Raw genomic sequence first — 21,131 nt, 5'->3', positions numbered from 1 at the left:
AGGTCGTCAGTGTTTTGTTTAGGTCCCATTTGCTGGCTGGTTAATTAGCAACGGTTCCAAGCATCATATTCTCACATGACGATATCCAAAGACTGAGGACTGCGTTTCTGCAGGGGTTTCTATTTTCCTTTTATGTTTTATGAAAATATAGTTGGCATACGATATTATATCAGTTCAGGTGTAGAACATAGTGATTTGACATTGCTATAACTCGTGACGTGATCACCACAGTATGTCTAGTAAGCATCTATCACCCTTCAAAGTGACTGCGATATTTTTGACATGTTCCCTGTGCCGTTAACTGCATCCCTGTGGCTTAGATATTTCATCACTGGAGTTTGTACTTCTCATTCACTTTCCTTTTCATTCATCTCTTCAACTCCCTCTCATCTGGGAACAGTCAAGGAGCTTTTTCTAGCTATCGGTCTGTTTCTGTTTTGTTTGTTTTGCTTTTTTAGGTTCCACATGTAAATGAGATCATAAGGTATTTGTCTTTCTCTGTCTTCTTTCACTTCACATAATACCTCTAGGAACGTCCATATTGTTACAAAGGGCAAGATTTCATCTTTTATGGATGAGTTAGTATTATATCAATGATATTATGGATGAGTTAATTATTCTAATATCAGTCATAGTATTACTGTATACACACACACACACACACACACACACACACACACACACACACACCTCCCACAGACACACATATCAAATCCTCTTCATCCAGTCATCTATTGAAGGACACCTATGTTGCTTCCATATCCTGGCTACTATATATACTGCTGCAGTGAGCATAGAGGTGGAGATATCTTTTCAATTTAGTGTTTTGGTTTTCTTTGGACAAATACCCAGATGTAGAATTGCAAGATCTCATGGCAGTTCTATTTGTAACTTTTTGAGGCATCTCCTTACTGTTTCCCACAGTGGCTATAACAATTTACAAATCCAAAAACAGTGCAGGCTCGGTTTTCCCTTTCCTCCACTTCCTCGCCACCATTTGTTATATGGGACCATTTTGATGATAGCCATCTGACAGTCATGAGGAGGTATTGCACTGTGGTTTTGATTTGCCACAAGCCATGATAAACAGTGATGTCCAGCTGTGTGATTCTTTTAATAGAAAGAAAACTGAGAGGCTGCCAGTAGACCCACGTGACATTTACAGGCTGGGGTCTGGCACATGCTGGTACCCACACCAGTTAGTGGTAAAGCAGTCACTGATTAGCTTAGTATCATCATTTTTCTCTGTGGAGCTGGAGAGAGGCCATGCTCTTTGTGTATTGGGACAGGAAATATCCACAGAGCATTGTGGTTCTCCAGTGAGAATGAAGACGAAGAAATGGCAAGTGGGCAGGGACTCAGCAGTGGTTACTGCAGGGATCATGGGAGAGTTTTGAGCAGACTAGGAAAAAGATGAGATGGCATTCGGACACTCTGGTTGTGGTATAAAGCAGGGACCAGCAAGCCTATTCTGTAAAGGGCCTGATTTTAGGCCATGTGGTCTCCGTCATACCTACTCACGTCTGCCATTATGGTGTGAAAGCAGTCGTGGGCCAACTGAATGGGCAAGCTGTGCTACAGTAAAGCTTTATTTACAAAAGCAGATGGCAGGATGAAGTTTGCTGGCCCCCTCACATAGAGGCTAGTTTGTAGAAAAGCGCCTACAAATAACTGGCAGACAAAGGAGGCTTTTACTTCCTTGAACTAGTATCAGTGCGCTATGATGTTTTCAGCCATCCATTTTGAGAGAAAAAAAGTCAGGAAGGTTAATTTATTCCATTTAACATGTTGGTGTTTGCTGGCTTATATCTTTCTCATTTGTTTTGCTGACAATAAATCCTATTCATTTAGGAAGTAACCATAACACTAGGTGGTGTTTCATTTTTTCCCCCCCTGTGAAAGCCATCTGCTCAGAGCCCCTGTTTGACTAGGGCAGTGGCTGTGGCAAAACAAAGCAGAGCCTGGAGAGTGTTATGGTTAATACGATTTAGTGATGATTGAATGTAAAAAGATAGTGGAGAGAGAGAAAGTCAGATGATTCCTAGGTTTCCAGATTGTGCACTAGCATTTCAATGGGACATGAGAAGAGTGACTAGGACATTATCAGATGGAGAGCGAAGAGCAGCAGGTCAATAGGGAAGCACGTGTTTTTCTCTGAATGTTGAGTTTCTTGGTATATCCATGGGTAACTCATCCTACATGTTGGATATAATTTTTTGTTTCATTTTCACTTACTCTGTTAACCACTGCCTTTTCATACGAGAGCTATGTTTTTAGTTTTAGAAGAAATGAAGAAATTTAGAAACCAAAGGAACTCTGTAATCAGTGTACATTATTATACTACAAGTGATAGTTATTTGTTTTGGGGGGGTTTTGTTTGTTTGCTGTTATTCATTGGCTTAGGATCTGATGATATATGACTTACAAGGTAAAAAACCATGATTTCTATACGCATTTGCCACTATGGTGAGGGATGAGAAAAATGGCATCACACGCTGCTATACAGCAATGACTCTTTGGACCTTCCTGCTCTATGAGGTGAGTCCGGATAGACTCTCAAGCAATGAGGGAAACAGTCTCAGGGGTTGTACTTGATAAAACTGGAATCACAAAGTCTTTCATACTTGCCTTACATTGGAGAGATGGCCGGAAAGAGTCTGTTTCCATGTTTTGCCGTGCTGCAAATTAGACTGCCTCTTGACTAAGCTGCTAATAACAGGGTGTTTCATCCTAAGCTGAATACCCTTGACCGAAGAGCGGCACCAGTGGTACTGTGTAAGAGCAAAAAAGGGTTCAAACTGCTCTTCATGACGGAAGTCCAGAAACATCATGCTATTTAAATTTCACCTTGTTAGCTTATGATACTAATTTTACTACTGATACCATTTTCGTTCATTCTGATGGGTCTGGTTAGGATTACAATCATTGTAAGTAGCACTTGACTTGCAGCTATCAAATTTTTGCACATCCCGTTTATTTTTCTTTCATTTGATATAAATATATAATACAGACAAACATACATAAGGACATACATATACATATATATGTGTGTGTATATATGTATGAACATATAAATATAAATATATATACACACATATAAATAGGAGAAATGTAAAGGATCTGCATGTATTAATTGCCGACCAATAGTATCATTACTATTCATTCTACTATAGCCTTCAGGGGTTGTCCCAAAGAAATGTTTTTACATCACTTCAGTCTGACGCTTTCAAAATTCTGTGTTTTTCTGTTGTGTATTTACACTTTATTTGAATTTTTTCTTTAACAGTGGATGAGTGTTCTACATGCAACAATGCGAGGAGGTAGGATTTTATGGATTTCTAAAATTGCATGTTAACTAAGAGACTGCAGAGAGAAGCCAGTAAGCTTTAATGAGTGTTCTGCTCTGGATTAGGCCCTGTACTATGTGCCTAACATTGGTTCTCTCAGGTCGTCGGCACAGTAACTTCGCAAAGGAGCTGTGCTGTTCGGCCTGGTTTTTATTCATTAGACGTGTGTGTTCCGGGAGGTGGATTAGTTGACCCCTGTACCATAGTTACAAGTGGCTGACCCGTGATGTGACCTTCGGCCTGCTTGGCTTCCCAAGCCCCTTCTCTTGTCCCTCAGCCTGTACTGAGATGTGTCTGGACAGGTCTGGATTCAAGGTACAGGTGCAAGTCAGGTGGACTCAGAGAGTCCCGTTTAGTGACGTGTTAACACTGATTGAGAAGTGTCCTCCCAAGCCCAGTGAGCGCAAGCTCTTGTGTTAATGTACTCCACAATTGCAGCAGTCTCGAGAACCTTGTTTTCACCATCAGTGTTGAAGGCAGATCTCAGTTCGCTGTGGCCACAGAACCACAGGTTGTGCATAAGCAAGACCTAATCAGGCAGGTGTTTTCAGGTATAATGCGATGTAGCCTTCTTGGGACGAATCGTTGTTCTGTAAGTGAAGAACATGTGTGTATAGATCATGTTGCATTACTGCAGCACAAATTGAGATGATATTTCCAATTGATTTCTCTACTTACTGATGTCTCAGCCTGTGTTTCTCTTCTGGCTGATACCTTTCCCTTGTTCTTGGAAGTTCTTTCCTTTTTTCCAGACTCTTTCTTCCTTCTTCCATGACTTTTCTTGATTTTTTACCTGTGTCTCTGCTTTTCTCAGGGTTTTTTTTTTTTTGCTGTTCTGTTACTTTTTTCCACTTCTGCCAGCTAAGTGTTCTCCATTTTTCTAGACAGAATCAAAAGTCCATAGAATTCCAGGTGTTGAAGGGATGTTAGCAATTAATTATTCAAATACCCCCTAGTACTTCATGCTGCCGTTAATGTTTTGGTCAAGTGGTTGATCACATGAGTTTGAACTCAAAGAGATTATGTGACTTATTTGAGTACAGTGAGTGATGAAATGAGATTAAGTGTAGGTGTCTAAGCCCAGTACACTTCCTTCTTTATCATCATTTGGGTGAGTGTTTTAATAATGGAAAGGTCTAGTGACTGCAGTGGAAGAAGATAAGAATGGAATTAGCAGTTGAATCCAAGTTTCAAGAGGAACAACACAGGTTGGGATAGGAATAAGGCTTTTAGAGCAGAGATTAGAGATCAGATAAGGGAAAAGAGATCAGAATAGTAGGGTATGACAAGGTAAAGAGAAATTACAAGAAGGAAGGACACAGGATGTTGGTAATCGTCTAAAAAAGCAGATTAAAATAAGGGGTGCAAGAGCGTCCTGAAAATCTTGCTGCTTTTGTTTGCTAAATTGGAAAAGTAGCAAAATGTAAGTTTTGTATCAAAACACATTATACTAATTTGAGCCCTTGGAAACATTCTCTTAATAGCAAGTAGGAATGTGGAATCATCCACCTGCACCCCAGCTTACTTAGGGGGCTTATGTCCCTCGAGTGCTAAGGCACTGGAGATTGCTGAACTACATAGATCACTCGCCCAAGGCAGGTGTCTCGTCACCTCCACCTCTTTTCCCAATGTGCTAATGTCCTTCCCATGGATATGGAGGGTTGGGCAGAGATAGGACTGATTGTGAAAACAGTAATGGAGTTGGGTCGGTGGTAACATGCCTGTGTTAGGACTGGATGACCGAGGCTCCATTTAGCTTATTTTCCAGGAACAGGGAAATGGAGAACTCCTACTGTGGGTCATTTGAGCCCATCCTTGTTTCAGGAGTCTGTGCTTTCGTAGGCTGAAGTTTTGGAGGTTGGAGATTGCCAGGAAGCTGTGAGGACAAGTGGTCTGGGAGTGGGGAGGCTAAGAACATACATATTTGTTCTTTGACTGTTGTACGTGTAACTTGCAAATATTTCACACATTTCAGGGAACTGATTGTAGTATTTCAGGGTGAAAGGAATGAATGGCGCGATTTAATAACTGCTTTCTACGTTAAAGCAAGACTGCCATTTTTGACTGACGCAGATTAATCTTTGAACCAGGGACAGACCATGGAGAAGGGTCAGTGTATCTTTCTACCTTGATTTAGGTCCTCGCTTTTGTCCCAGTTCAGGTTCCAGTTATGTCAGCTATTAGTTGCGTTTCAATTCAGCCTTCAGGACTTTTGGTGAAAACAAGGTACTCTCAGGTGTTGCCAACATATTGGCTGTCATTCTTTGTTACAGAAACTTAGAGTGTATCTTCATTAAATATTGCATGAGTTGGGAGTGGTGGAGGCAGAAATAGGTAACTAATAGCTTTTCTAGCACATCATACAAATTTTAATCATATCAAGAAACTTCATTTCATATGCAGATAGCTGACCTTTTACGCCCTTTGTTGTTGTTGATTTTGTCAAGAAATGAACTCACTTGTTTTTGTTGTGTGTCTTGACCCTAAAGTGTTTCCCGCGAAACTTGCAAGAATGATTCCTGGTCTGTATCAGCGGAACGGCTCGTCGATGTTGATACCAAGGTAAAGTGCTCCTTTGTGAAATTAACTTTTTTACTCTGAATTTAGTTTTTTAGCATTTACTTGTAAAATTTAGTAGTGTTCCAACTATCATTGTTTTATGTTTGTAATGGAAAATTTGTCACTGTGAACCGTTTTATAAAATATCACCATTCGAGGGTTTTTTTTTTCCTTTAAATTAAAATTTATTGGGGCGCAATTGTTAGTAAAGTTACATGGATTTCAGATGTACAATTCTGTAATACATTATCTATATCTCACATTGTGTGTTCACCAGCCAGAGTCAGTTCTCTTTCCATCACCACATATTAAACCCCATTTACCAATGGTCCTATTTCATCTTTTCTTACCACCCAATAGCATTCCATTATTTATATGTACCACAACTTCTTTATCCATTCATCCATCGAAGGACATTTTGGTTGTTTCCATGTCTTGGCCACCATAAGTAAAGCTGCAATGAACATTGGAGCACACTTGTCTTTATGGATAAATGCTTGCAGATTTTTGGCGTAGATACCCAGGAGAGGGATTGCTGGGCCATATGGTAATTCTATTCGTAACTTTTTGGGGAACCTCCACACTGCCCTCCATAGCGGCTGCACCAGTCTGCATTCCCACCAACAGTGTATGAGGGTTCCTTTTTCTCCACAGCCTCTCCAACACTTGTTACTATTTGTCTTGTTGAACATAACCATTCAAACTAGGTGAGGTGATATCTCATTGTGGTTTTATTTGCATTTCTCTGATGATTAGTAATGTTGAGCATTTTTTTCATATGTCTATTTGCGATTTGTATGTCCTCTTGGGAGAAATGTCTCTTCAGGTCCTCTACCCATTTTTCAGTTGGGTTGTTTGTTTTTTTGTTGTTGAGTTGCATGAGTTCTTTGTATATTTTGGATATTAGCCCCTTATCAGAGGCACTGTTGGCAAAAATCTTCTCCCATTCAGTTGGTTGCCTCTTTATTTTGTCGATGGTTTCTTTTGCTGTTCAGAAGCTTTTAAGTTTGATATAGTCCCATTTGTTTATTTTAGCTTTTACTTCCCTTGCCTATGGAGTCAAATTCATAAAATGCTTTTGAACCCAAGGTCCACAAGTTTAGTACCTATGTTTTCTTCTATGCAGTGTATTATTTCAGGTTTTATGCTTAAGTCTTTGATCCATTTTGAGTTAATTGTGGTACATGGTGACAGATAGCAGCCCCGTTTCATTCTTTTGCACGTGGTTTTCCAATTCTAGCAGCACCATTTATTGAAGGGGCTGTCTTTTCTCCATTGTATGCTTTTTTGCTTCTTTGTCAAAAATTATCTGTCCATGTTTATGTGGGTTTATTTCTGGGATCTCAATTCTATTCCACTGGTATGTGTCTGTTTTTCTGCCCATACCATGCCGTTTTGATTATTGTTGCCCTGTAGTACGAGCTCAAGTCAGGGAGTGTGATACCTCCGGCGTTGGTCTTTTTGCTTAGGATTCCTTTGGCCATTTATGTCTTTTGTGGTTCCATACAAATCTGATGATTTTTTTGTTCTATTTCTTTAAAAGGTGGTATTGGGATTTTGATGGAGATTGCATTAAATCTGTATATTGCTTTGGTAATACGGCCATTTTTAATTATGTAGATTGTTCCAATCCATGAGCATGGAATGTCTTTCCATTTCTTTGTGTCTTCTTCAATTTCTTTTAAAAATGTCTTATAGATTTCAGCATGTAGGTCTTTCACTTCCTTGGTTAAGTTTATTCCTAGGTATTTGATTCCTTTTGTTGCAATTGCAAAAGGAATTGGTTCTTTTCCTTTCTTTTTCTGAGATTTCATTGTTAGTATATAGGAATGCAATGGACTTTTGTACGTTGATTTTGTAGCCGGCAACTTTATTTACTGTATTCATTGATTGTTTTTAATAGCTTTTTGGTGGAGTTTTAGGCTTTTCTATGTATACATCTACAAAGATTGACAATTTAACTTCTTCTTTCCCAATTTGGATGCCTTTTATTTATTTGTCTTGCCTGATCGCTCTGGCGAGGACTTCCAACACTGTTGAAAAGCAGAGGTGATAGGGTACAGCTCTGTTGTGTTCCTGAACGTAGAGAAAAGGGTTTCAGTTTTTCACCATTAATTATGAGATTAGCTGAGGGTTTGTCATATATAGCCTTTATTATGTTAAGGTAGTGTCCCTCTATACCTATTTATTAAGTGTTCTAATCACAAATGGATGTTGTAGCTTGTCAAACGCTTTTTCTGCATCAATTGATATAATCATGTGATTTTTGTCTTTTATTTTGTTTACGGGATGAATCACATTGATGGATTTCCGAACGTTTAACCATCGTTGTGCACCTGGGATGAATCTGCTTGGTCATGATGACTAATCTTTTTAACACATTGTTGCATTCGATTGGCCGAAATTATTGATTTCATTCCCCAAATTGACTCTCGTATCCCTGTGGCACTCTTGTGGTTACCAACTGTGCATTCTAATCCCCTCACTTTCCCCCTTATCCCCACCCCCCATCTAGCAACCCTCAGTTTTTCCTCTATGTGTTTGAGACTGTTTCTGATTAGTTCATTCATTTATTCTTTTCTTTAGATTCCACATATAAGTGAGATCATATGGTATTTGTCTTTCTCTGTCTGACTTATTTCACTTAACATAATGTTCTCTGGGTCCATCCATATTGTCGCATGGTAAGATTTCATTCTTCTTTATGGCTGCATACTACTCCATTGTATAACTGTACCACAGTTTCTTAATCCAGTCGTCTACCGATGGGCATTTCGGTTGTTTCCATGTCTTGGTTATAGTGTATAGTGCTGCAGTAAACATAAGGGTGTATAATTTTTTTTGAATTAGAGTTTTAGATTTCTCCGGGTAGATACCTAGGAGTGGAATTGCTGGATCATATGGTAGTTCCATTCTCAGATTTTTGAGATACCTCCGTACTGTTTTCCATAGTGGCCGCACCAATCTGCAATCCCACCAACAAAGCACGAGGGTTCCCTATTCTCCACGTCCTCGCCAGCACTTGTTCTTTGTTGATTTGTTGATGACGGCCATTTTGACTTGGGTGAGGTGGTATCTCATTGCAGTTTTTATTTGCATTTCTCTAATGATTGGTGAAGTGGAGCATTTTTTCATATGTCTGTTTCCCATCTTATGTCCTTTTTAGAAAAATGACTTTTCATGTGCTCTGACCATTTTTTAATTGGGTTGTTTGTTTTTTTGGAGTTGAGTTGAGAGAGTTTTTTATAAATTTGAGATATTAACCCCTATGGGATATGCCATTGGCAAATATCTTCTCCATTCAGTAGGATCCCTCTTTGTTTTAGTGATGGTTTCCTTTGCTGTGAAAAAAACTTTTTAGTTTGATGTGATCCCACATGTTTATTTTTTCTCTTACTTCCCTTGCCTGAGGGGATATATCAGTAAAAATCTTACTCCAGGTAACGTCTGTAAAGTTTCTTCCTATGTTTTCTTCTAGGAATTTTATGGTCTCAGATCTTACACTTATGTCTTTAATGCGTTTTGAATTTATTCTCGTATATGGTGTAAGGCAGTGGTCAAGCTTCATTTTTTTGCACGTGCCTGTCCAGGTTTCGCCAACACCATTTATCGAATAGACTGTCTTTACCCCACCGTAAATTCTTGCTTCCATTGCCGTAGATTGAATGGCCATATAGGCATGGATTTATTGCTGGGCTCTCTATTGTGTTCCATTGATCAATGTGTCTGTTTTTACACCAGAACCACGCTGTTTCGATTACTGTAGCCTTGTAGTATAATTTGATGTCAGGTATCGTAATACCTCCCACTTTGTTTTTATTTCTCAAGATTGCCGAGGCTATCCGGGATCTTTTGTGGTGCCATATAAATTTTAGGATTATATGCTCCATTCCTGTGGAAACCATCCTTGGTAATTTGATAGAAATCGCATTGAATCCGTATATTGCCTTAGGCAGTATGGACATTTTAACTCTATTAATTCTTCCTATCCATGAGCATGGTATGTGCTTCCATCTATTTGTATCCTCTTTCATTTCTTTCTTCAGTGTCTTATAATTTCCTGAGTACAGATCTTTTACTTCTTTCGTTAAATTTATTCCCAGGTATTTTATAGTCTTTGAAGCAATTGTAAATGGGATTCTTTTCTTAATTTCTCCTCCTGATATTTTATTATTGGTATATACACACGCAACTGATTTCTGAATATTAATTTTGTATCCTGCTACTTTACTAAATTCGTTTATCAGTTCTAATAGTTTTCTGGTGGATTCTTTAGGGTTCTCTATATATTGTATCATGTCATCTGCATATAATGACAATTTTACTTCCTCCTTACCAATTTGGATGCCTTTTATTTCTTTTTCTTGTCTGATTGCTGTGGCTAGAACTTCCAGCACTATGTTGAATAGAAGTGGAGAAAGTGGGCAACCTTGCCTTGTTCCTGATCTTAAGGGGAATGTTTTAGCTTTTCCCCATTGAGTGTGATGTTAGCTGTGGGCTTATCATATATGGCCTTTATTATGCTGAGATGTGGTCTCTCTATTCCCATTTTCTTAAACGTTTTTATTGTAAATGACTGCTGGATTTTGTCAAATGCTTTTTCTGCATCTAATCGATATGATCATATGATTTTTATTTTTCATTTTGTTAATGTGGTGTATCACATTAATTGATTTGCAGATGTTGAACCATCCTTGCATACCAGGAATGAATCCCCCTTGATCATGGTGTATAATGTTTTTAATGTATTGCTTAATTCTGTTCAGTGATATTGCTTAATTCTGTGTAGAGGGTTTTTGCATCTATGTTCATTAGAGATATCGGCCTATAGTTTTTTTGTTTCTTTTTTGTAGTGTCTGTCTGATTTGGGGATCAGAGTGATAGTGGCCTCGTAAAAAGTGTTTGGGAGCCTTCCCTCCTTCTGAATTTTTTGGAATAGCTTGAGGAGAATGGGGGATAATTCTTTTTTGCATGTTTTGTAAAATTCACCTGTAAAGCCATCTGGTCCAGAGCTTTTGTTTGTTGGGAACTTGTTGATTCCTGACTCAACTTCTGTGGTGGTAATCAGTCTCTTCAGGTTTTCCGTTTCTTCTTGAGTTAGCCTTGGAAGGTTGTATGCTTCTAGAAAATTTTCCGTTTCTAACAGATTGTCTAATTTGTTGGCATATAGATGCTTATAGTAATTTCTTAAATATTTTTGTATTTCTATGTGTCTGTTGTCACTTTTCCTCTTTCATTTCTGATTTTATTAATTTGGGTTCTCTCTCTCTCTCTCTCTCTCTCTCTCTCTCTCTCTCTCTCTGATGAGCCTGGCTAAAGGTTTGTTGACTTTGTTTATTTTCTCAAAAACCAACTCTTGGCTTCATTGATGTTTTTTATTGTTTTCTGGTGTCTATTTCATTGATTTCTGCTCTGACCTTTATTATCTCCCTCCTTATACTCCCTTTGTGGTTATTTTGCTGTTCTTTTTCCAGATCCCTTAAGTGTGAAGGTAAACTGTTGGTTAGTGATTTTTTTTGTTTCTCTATGTAGGCCTGCAATGCTGTGAATTTCCGTCTTAGGACTGCTTTCGCTGGATCCCATAGATTTGGTCTGTCGTGTTTTGATTTTCGTTTGTCTCGAGACATGTTTTGGTTTCTTCCTTGATCTCATAGTTAACCCATTCATTATTTAGTAACATGTTAATTCAGGCTCCATGAATTTGTGTGTCTTCCAGCTTTTTTTTCCTGTAGTTGATTTCTGATTTTATAGCACTGTTGTCAGAGAAGGCAATTGGTATGATGACTCCTCTGTAATCTGACACTACTCTTCAGTTCAGGGGCCAGCTTGAGTGTCTGGAAAGGCAGGGGTAGGATTGGGAGAGTGGGCAGAGGGGCCCGGGTGTTGTGATCAGGTCCTTTGTCTGACCTAGGGCCCAGCTGGAGGTCTCAGCTGAGGTTACTGCCTCAAATGCTGGATATGCTGGTCTCTCAGCAGGAGAGATCAGCTGTGGGACGCAGGGAAAGAGCCTACGTCTTGGCTCTTGTGGTCTCTGTTCTGTCCTGGGATCCTCTGTGTCTCCACAGCTGCAGGTGCGGGCTGAGGTCGCCACTCCACCCCCTTCTGTGTTCCCCTGCTCGCCCTATTTGCCCACCTTCACGTAATCCTCGAACGAGTCTCTTAGCTGTTCTATGTGATGAGCAGAGTCCTTTGATGGGTTCAATTTGTGGTAAGTTCCGGAGGAGAACTCAAGGAGACCACCTCGCTGCTGCCATTCCTATGATGTCACTCTTCTATGTATCCTTTGATCTATCCTCTTATTTCTTCTTTGACCAGGTCGTTCTTTAAAAGTATGTTGTTCAGTCTCTATGTATTTGTGGTTTTTCCTGCTTCCTTTTTGCAGTTGATATCCAATTTCAAAGCCTTGTGATCAGAGAATGTGTTTGGTATGATTTCAATCTTCTTAAATTTGCTGAGGCTAGTTTTATGTCCCAATAGATGATCTATCCTTGAGAATGTTCCGTACACTAGAAAAAAAATGTATAGTGTGATGTTTTAGGATAAAGTGCTCTATAAATGTCAATTATGTCTATTTCATGTAATGTGTCATTTAGGGCTGCTATTTCTTTCTTTATTTTCTGTTTGGATGATCTATCCATAGCTGTCAATGATGGATTTGGGTCCCCTAGTATAATTGTGTTTTGGTCAATTTCTCCCTTTAGTTCTGTTAGTAGTTGCTTGGTATATTTCGGTGCTCCCTGATTGGGGGCATAAATATCGATGACTGTTTTGTCTTCTTGTTGTATAGTCCCCTTTATCAATATGAAATGTTCATCTTTGTCTCTTGTTACTACCTTTTTTATCCTGAAGTCTGTTTCATCTGATATCAGTATGGATACACCTGATTTTCTCTGGATAGCATTTGCTTGGCGTATCAATTTCCACCCTTTCACTTTGAGTCTACGTTTGTCCTTGTAGCTGAGATGTGCCTCTTGGAGGCAGATATGATTTGGTTTAGTTTTTTGATCCAATCAGCTGCTCTGTGCCTTTCTGTTGGTGAGTTCAGTCCATTTACATTTAGGGTGATTATTGATATGTGAGGATTTCCTATCATTCTATCTCTACTTTTCTGGTAAGACTGTGTCTCCATTGTTTCTTTGCCTTTTTGTTGTTGTCTCTTATTTCTATGTGGTGGTAGTCTATGATTTTTCCCTCCTCTTCTTTCATTACATTATATATTTCAGTTCTGAATTTCTTTTGAGTGGTTACCATTAAGTTTATGTGAAAGAAAGTTTGATATTTAGAGTATTCCATTTTCTCAGCATGCTTACTTTCTCCATTCGCATATTCCGGTTGAGGCCTTTACTTTCCCCCCTTTTATGTTTTGGTTGCCACAAATTGTCCCTGTTGATCTGGTCGAATAGCTTCCTTCGGTATTTCTTGTAGTGCTTGTCATGTGTTAGAAAATTCCCTCAGCTTCTGTATGTCTGGAAAGGTCTTTATTCCTCCTTCATACCTAAAAGATACCGTTACTGCATATATTATCCTTGTCTCATAATTTCTCTCTGTCTATTGTTTGCATATTTGGTTCCACTCCCTCCTGACTTGTAGGTTACCGTCTTCTTTTTCCTGGCTTCCTTGAGGATTCTTTTTTGTCATTGATTTTTGACAGCTTCAATACAATGTGCGTTGGAGAAGGACTGTTGGATTTGAGGTCATTAGGTGTTCTATTTGTTTCTTGAATTCAAGGATCCAGTTCTTTCCACAAGTTTGGGAAGTTCTTATCGACTATTTGTTTGAATATATTCTCTGTTCCCTTCTCTCTTTCTTCCCCTTCTGGTATGCCCATTATTCTTATATTGCTCTTTCTGATGGAGTCACAAAGGTCTTGTAGTCTCACGTCTCAGGTCTCTTTCTCCTTCCATCCTTGTCATTTCCAGATTTCTAGCTTCGATGTCACTGATTCTTTCCTCCACCTGGTCAACTCTACTACCTAAACTGTCTCTTTCATTCGTCATTTCTTTTGATTATGTTTCTGAGTTCATTAAACTGCCTGTCTGTGTTTTCTTGCATCTCGTTGAGTTTTTCAAGAACTGCAGTCTTGACTTCTCTGTTATTTAAGTCACATATTTCCATATCTTTAAGTTTATTTTCTGGAGACTTTTCATTTTCTTTCTGAGCTGTCTTGTTGCTTTGGTTATGCATGGCAATTGATGATTTATTATTTGTCTTCCTAGACATCTGCAGGAGTGAGTTCTGCAACAGGTTGATAGAAAGAGGTCTTTCTTTTGTTTTCCAGTCGGTGTTGGGATAATGTTTTATTTTCTCTCCGACTGCAGCCTTTTATTGTCTCTCACACTGTAGTGTTATGTTTCCTCTGCACTATTCCGGCTTCTCACATAGTGGTGGGATTCCCTGGAAGGCGGGCGTTTCCTCTGTGAACAGTTCACTGGGGTCATAAGGCACTGCCTCCGTGGGGGGATGTGGGGAACTTCTGAAGTTCCAAAGCTCTTCCTGCACCAGATTCAGAGCCCGTGCATTTCAGCAGTTGTGTTCATTCCTGCAGGGATCCGCCCAGATAGGTGGGGACAGGGGTGGGGTGGGTTGTGAAAGGTGGCCCAGAGCAATGGCGGTGACGACCACCTCAGCCAGTCCTGTTTCCACAGCTCCCTGCCCTTTGCTGGAAGTACTTGGGCTGTGAGTCCTTGACTGCCGACCACAGTTCTCAGAACTGCAAATATTCTGTTCGTTTGATCTGACACTGCTACTGTTCTGCTTCTAGCACTGGACAGGTGGGGAAGGGGCGAGCTCTGGGAGGGTAGGGAGGAAGCAGCTAGTCTCTGTGCCTAAGGCTTCCATTCTTTACTCGGCAGTGAGGGCTTAAACCACTGTTTTCAGCCTTCTTCCCTCAGTCTTTGCTCTGACGTCCCTGCCGTTAGTAGTGGGTTCAGCTGTGTTATATGCTGTCCCCTCAGCCCTGTGGGCCATAATCAGAGCCCTAGCAGTCCAAGTTCTTCCCACTCCTGCAGCTGCACTAGTTCCGGGATGAAGGGAGCTCGGAGCACCGAGCTAGGTCTGCGTCCTGAGCCCACACGGCCCCGTGTGCCCACTTCTCCCCTCCCTCCTCCACCGCTCGAGCAATTTGTCCACCTTTAGGCTATTGCAGTAGTGCGGCCCTTAGTCTCGCCGGTCTTCTGCGCAGGGAGTCCTTTGTGAAATTTCAGTTGTTCAACTTGTTGTAAATTCCAGGGAAGATTTCAAGAGGCTCACCTCACACTGCCATTTTTACGACGTCACTCTTTCTTTTTTCCCCTTCACTTTAGGAAGTATTGAACATGGGGAATGAAAAAAAGAAGAGGCTGGGAAATATAGAGTGATAGTAAAATTTTATTGGGAGGTTTCCCACAGTGATGGAGATATGCAATTTGGTTAAGGGTAAGGAATCTTACTGTGATTTTACATTACATCAGCGGGACTTTTAGAATACTCGTGCATACACGAAATCTGTAATGGATTCATTTACTTATTGTAATAGTCATGAAATCTTCCTGGTACATTTCAATTTTAAAACTATGTGGCATATAATATATAGTTCTATTTTATTACACTTTGTATTTTGGTATCATATAGTTGGTAGGCGTGAGTGTTTTCTCTATACTTTTTTCTTTTTCTTTTTTTTTCAGTTATATTCAACTGACATTCAATATTATTTTATATTAGTTGCAGGTATCCTGGGTTCATCATTTTGACTTAAACAATGGTAATTTTGAAAATTGAGAATTCAAGTTCTCTATCTCAAAACCCGTATTACGAACGGATTCCACTATGTCCTCAATCAGTACATTATGAATATATTTAAATGTCTTAATCTAATTGAAGAGTACATGTTTTGCATAAAATAATAACCAATTTTAGAAGCAGAGATTCTTAAACCATATGGTGAAATGTCAAATTTCAGAAAGTTTTTAGTTTTCTTTATAAATGTAAAATGTTTCATTTCCGTTACAGTTGACATTCAATATGATGTCAGCCTCAGGTGTACAGCATAGTGGTTAGGCATTTATATAATGTGTAAACTGGTGCTCCGATTAGTGTGGAATCCCTGACACCATACTTAGTTATTACAATGTTATTTCCTGTATTCTGTGTGCTGTCCTTGACAGCTACATGACTGTTTTATAACTGCCAGTGTGTACTTCTTAATCCTTTTACCTTTTCAAGCATCCCCCAACACTCCTCGAATCATGCCAGGATCAGTTAGTTCTCTGCATCTATGAGTTTGTTTCTCTTTTCTACGTTTATTTATTTTTTTTACGTATCACCAATAAGTGAAATCATGTGGTGTTTGTGTTTCTCTATCTGACTTATTTCACTTGGAAAAATACCCTCTAGGTCCACCCACGTTGTCATAAATGGTAAGATTTTATTCTTTGTTACAGCCAAGTCGTATTTTGTTGTATCTATGTACCACTTCTTCTTTATACAAGATGATGGATACTTCGGTTGCTTCCTTATCTGGATTAATGTAAATAATGTGTCAACGACCATAGAAATGCATATGTCTTCTCAAATGAGTGTTTTGGATTTCTGTGGAGGAAAACCCAACGTGGGATTGCTTCCCCACATGGTAGTTCTATTTTTAAAGTTTTGAGGAACTTACATATTGTTTCCATTGCGGCTGGCCGGATTTACAGTCTCAGCAACAGTGCACAAGGGCTCCGTTTTCTTCACATCCTCACCAACACTTGTTATTTGTTGAATTATTGATGATGGCCATTTTGATAGGTGTGAGGTGATAGCTCATTGTGCTTTTAATTTGCATTGCTCTAATGATTAGTGACGCTGAGAATCTTTTCTTATGTCTCTTGGCTATCTGTGTGACCCCTTTGGAGAAAAGTCTATTCAAGTGCTCTTCTCATTTTGTAATTGCATTGTTTGTCTTTTGGTGCCGAGCTTTATGACTTCCTTATATATTCTTGATATCAACCCTTTCTCAGATATATCATTGGCAAATATCTTCTCCATTCATCTGGTCGTGATTTCATATTGTAAATGGTTTCCTTTGCTGTGCAAAAATTTTTTAGTTTGATGTCATATATATATGGGTCTTGTATTCTTAACTATTCAGCCACCTTATGTCTTGACTGGAGCATTTAACTTATTTACATTTGCACTAACTATTTGTAGGTATGTAGATATTGCCATTTTATTATTAGTATTTCGTCTCCTCCTCCTCCTCCTCGTTCTGCTTCTGTTTTTTCTTCTTCTTCTTCAAGTTGTGGTTTTACATTTCTTGTAATACTGGTTTGCTGGTGCTCAACTGCATTACCCTCTTTTTCTTGGCAGGTTCTTTACGTCTCCTTTGATTCTAAATGAGAGCCTTGCTGGATACAGTAATCTTGGTTGTCGATTATAGCTTTTCATCACTTTCACTATTTCTTGCCAATCCCTTCTGACCTGCAAATTTTCTGTTGAGAGATCACCTGACAGCCTTATGGACGCTCCCTTGTTCATAACTAACTGCTCTTTTCTTGTCGGTTTTAATATTCTCTGTGCGTCTTTCCCCTTTGGCATTTTAATTATGATATGTCTTGGTGTGGGCACATTTAGGTTCATTTTGTTTGGAACGCTCTGTATTTCCTAGGCTTGTGTGTCTATTTCCTTCTCAGGTTGGGGAAGGTTTCTGTCACTATTTATTACAAGAGGAGTTCAATTCCTTGATCTCTCTTCTTCTGATAGATTTACAAATGTTACTACATTTGATGTTGTACGAGAGGTCTCTTAAAGGATTCTCTGTCTTTATTTTATTTTGCTTATTATTCATTTTTTTCTTTTTGTGTTCTATTTGGGTGCTTTCTGCTACCATTTCTTCCAAATCACTGATTTGAACCTCTACTTCACCAAATGTGGTGCTGATTCCATCTATAAATTATTCATTTCAGACTTTTTTTAAATGATTTGTATGTCTTCTTTATGTATGCTGTCTCTTTGTTGAAGTTTTACTGAGTCTATCTATTCTTCCCCTAATTTCATTGAGCATCCTCATAACTAGTATTTTGAGCTGTGTATCTCATAGATTATTTGTCTCCATTTGGTTTATTTCTTTTTCTGGAGATTTTTCCTGGTTTTCCATTACATAAACGTTTCTTTCTCTCTTCTTTTTTCACTGCCTCTCTGTGTTTGTTTCTATGTATTATGTAGATCTGCTAATTCTCCTCATCTTGGCAGCATTGGCTCATATAACAGGTGTCCTGTGGGTCCAGTGGTACAGTCTCCCTGGTCACCTTAGCCAGGTTCTCCAGAAGCTCGTGTGGGTGGTGTGTGCCCTCCTGTTGTACTTGAGCCTTGATTGTTGTTGGCGCATCAGTGTGTGGAATTGACCCTCAGGACGACTGGCTGTGACTACAGTAGATGAGCTGATGTGTGTGGGCTGACGTCACAGAGTGGGATCGGCTGTAGCAGGGCTCCGGTGTCTGCTCAGTCCATGGCTTGGGCGTGTCATTTGTGAAGCTAATTGGGTGTTGTTCTGGTGTTGCTGAAGCTGATCACCAGGTGTGTTGGATTTGGGGCCTCTTGGGAGGGGCTGTGGGGCAGGCCCAGGTCAGCTGCTGCTTGTGCCCAACCCGGAGCCGCCTAGTAGAAGCCAGAAAGTGACCTACTTTTGGTAGCTGCCTTTGTGGGTTTGGAGGCCCCTGGGAGAGGCTATGCTGTGACGCAAGACAGGATGATGCATAGGATACTGGAAAGAAACGGAGGTCCTCAATAGCATAAGTTGCGGCCTTATTGACTGTCTTAAAACAGAATTGTGATGATGCAACACCTCTGCTTACTGAGTGACTCCCCAGTATGTGAGGGTAAAATTCATATGCTAGCATGACACGTGCCTTCTTTGATTTGGTTCTGAAACGGCAGCGATATCTCCATCCCATTCTCAGTGTTCCAGGCTTACCCCATCCCTTTGCGGCCCTCACTTGCAACATGTTGTTTCATCCTCAGGCTTTTGCTCCCTCTGCCCTTCTGGAATCCCCTTCATGGTTTCTGTCAGCACCTCGTATATCTTTCAAGATGCAGCCCTATCTTTGCCGCATCTGCTGAGCTCGCCTGGTACAACTGATTGTTGTCTCTTTTATGATCTAACTGTACTTTATTCATTTGGGGTGTTGAAGTGGAGAGCAGTACTTTTCTGTTCTTGTTGTTTTTATTTATTATATCTACCCCTACTAGAGTATAGGACCAAGTCTTTCATTTATATTCCCAGCTTCCACTGGGTCTACGCCTATGATATGATGGCTACAGTAAAGTTTTGTTGTCTTACTGACTGATGATTGAGTGAGTGAACGAGTAAATGAATATGATGTTTTCTGGAGTTGGGTTTTTGTTGTTGATTTTTACTTGTAGTAATAGAAGTACAGTGTAATGATGAGCTAATGTGAGGTGACAGCTGTGGAAAGATATAAGAAAGGTGTGATCTTCTGATATAGGCAACTGCTGCCTACTGGTATAGACACTGTCCTTGCAGAGTAGCACAGATTAGAATCCTGGATGGTCAGTTACTAGCTATGGGGTCTTGGGGAAACTTCTTTTTAAGCTGTCGGATGTAAGTGGCCTCATTCGTCATAATGGTGCTAATGCCTACCTTTCAGGTATGTGGAATGCACAAATATGGTAACAAATGTGAAAACACTTCGTAAACTGTAAAGGGAGCTACAGAATGTAAAACACCATGATCACAGTGGGATGTAGTAACTTACTAAATATCGGGACAATTTTTGTAAACCTGTAGGACAATCAAATGGCAATACTGTCAAGACCAGAAAGGAAAAGTTAGATGGGCCATGTGGATTTCTAATCTTAGGGATGTTAAGTTGCAGGAGACTGTGATTGGCGATACACTATGTGTACCGTTTTGGTACTTGAGGCTTTGTTGGTGCGATCTCAATGTTTCGACCTGAAGTAAATGTCTGTGTTGGATACCAACTGTGTGCTGGGCAGATAGACAGTGAATGGAGAAGTTCAGGGCTTCAGCTGTAGCTTTAGAAGCAGAAATACAAGTTAACAAGAGTCCGTTATAAGTCACTATGAGTGCTTCATTTAAAGAGAATGGAGAATGCTGGGGGGAGGGACATGGTTGTAGTTGGAATAGGAGTGGGAGTGGAATTTCGGTGGTCAGGAAAGATCTTTCTGAGTGTGACAAAAACTGCCAAGTGAAGCATGAGAAGGAGCCAGTCGTGTGGATATCTAGGAGCAAAACCTCCTGGACAGAGACAATACTGGATCGCATCTGTTCATCATTTTATTCTAATGTCTTGGAATGGCCACCAAGCAGGAAGTGGGGTAACCATCATCAAACTGTTTTCACATTTGTCGTTTTGGGTGGAAAACAAATGAAATTTGGATAGTAAGTACCCGGGACATTTTAGTTGGTTAATAAATAAATGTTCTTATTTAGCCTGATTAGAAATTATTATACTTTTTTGAAAATTTGCATAATTATATATAATATTTTTCCTATGATTTATTAAAACAAAATTTAATGAAAAGATTTTCTTATCACTTCGCTATGTTATTCCATCATTTTTCCTATCAAAATTTTTATCAAACTAGAGTTCGGTTTTTCTAAGCTCTTGCTGACCTACATGAAGCGGGTTCTAAAATGTTTTGTTTAGACTCAACAGGACATACACCAAGGTTTCTTACCATATCAAGCAAGTAGCTTGTTTTAACACTAAAAAAAAAAAAAAAGAAAAAAAAAGAATGTGTCATTAGAAATATTTCAATGGTATATGAAGTACACTTTTCAAGGTGTTAGGTCAGTTCAAAAGTAATCGCGGTTTAAAAGGTTAAAAAAAATGCACAAACTGCAATATAATTTATACCAACCTAATATTTGCTTAAATACCTATTTTTCAAAAAGTCATTTTCTTGGAGGTTATAACGTTAATATTGTTATCCTGAATTGTTAACTAGAGATTGCATGAAATGTCCAATAGTTACTAATCATCTTGTTTCCTAACCCCTTCAGCCGACAATTGAAGAGAAAGATCCTGTTCCTGACGAAGCTGTAGGAATGGACGAAGTGCAACCCTTCAGACCAGGTACACTTTGTAACACCAATTTAATTTTGGGAAGGAGTACGCGAGGACTTTTGGCATGCGTGCAGTCTTCTCTTCCTCATTCCTTTTTTTCTGTTACAAATTTAATTGAAGGATTTGACATAAATAACATGATGTCACTGTTGGTATCGAT

At 39.4% G+C, this 21,131-nt stretch overlaps 1 long non-coding RNA gene across 1 annotated transcript in view; it reads left to right on the top strand.

Moving 5' to 3' along the window:
* Positions 1-5,871: 5,871 nt before the first annotated feature.
* Positions 5,872-21,131, top strand: part of LOC148759235 (uncharacterized) — a 30,134-nt gene continuing 14,874 nt past the window's right edge. The window contains exon 1 of the long non-coding RNA XR_016018047.1: positions 5,872-5,909. This is a non-coding gene — a long non-coding RNA (uncharacterized LOC148759235). The remainder of the gene's footprint in view (positions 5,910-21,131) is intronic.

This window comes from Rhinolophus sinicus, chromosome 1 (genome assembly GCF_057876585.1).
Source record: "Rhinolophus sinicus isolate RSI-liver-muscle chromosome 1, RSI-T2T, whole genome shotgun sequence".
NCBI lineage: Eukaryota > Metazoa > Chordata > Mammalia > Chiroptera > Rhinolophidae > Rhinolophus > Rhinolophus sinicus.
The sequence above is the reverse complement of the archived record's forward strand: the minus strand, read 5'-3'. Positions and strand labels throughout refer to the sequence as shown.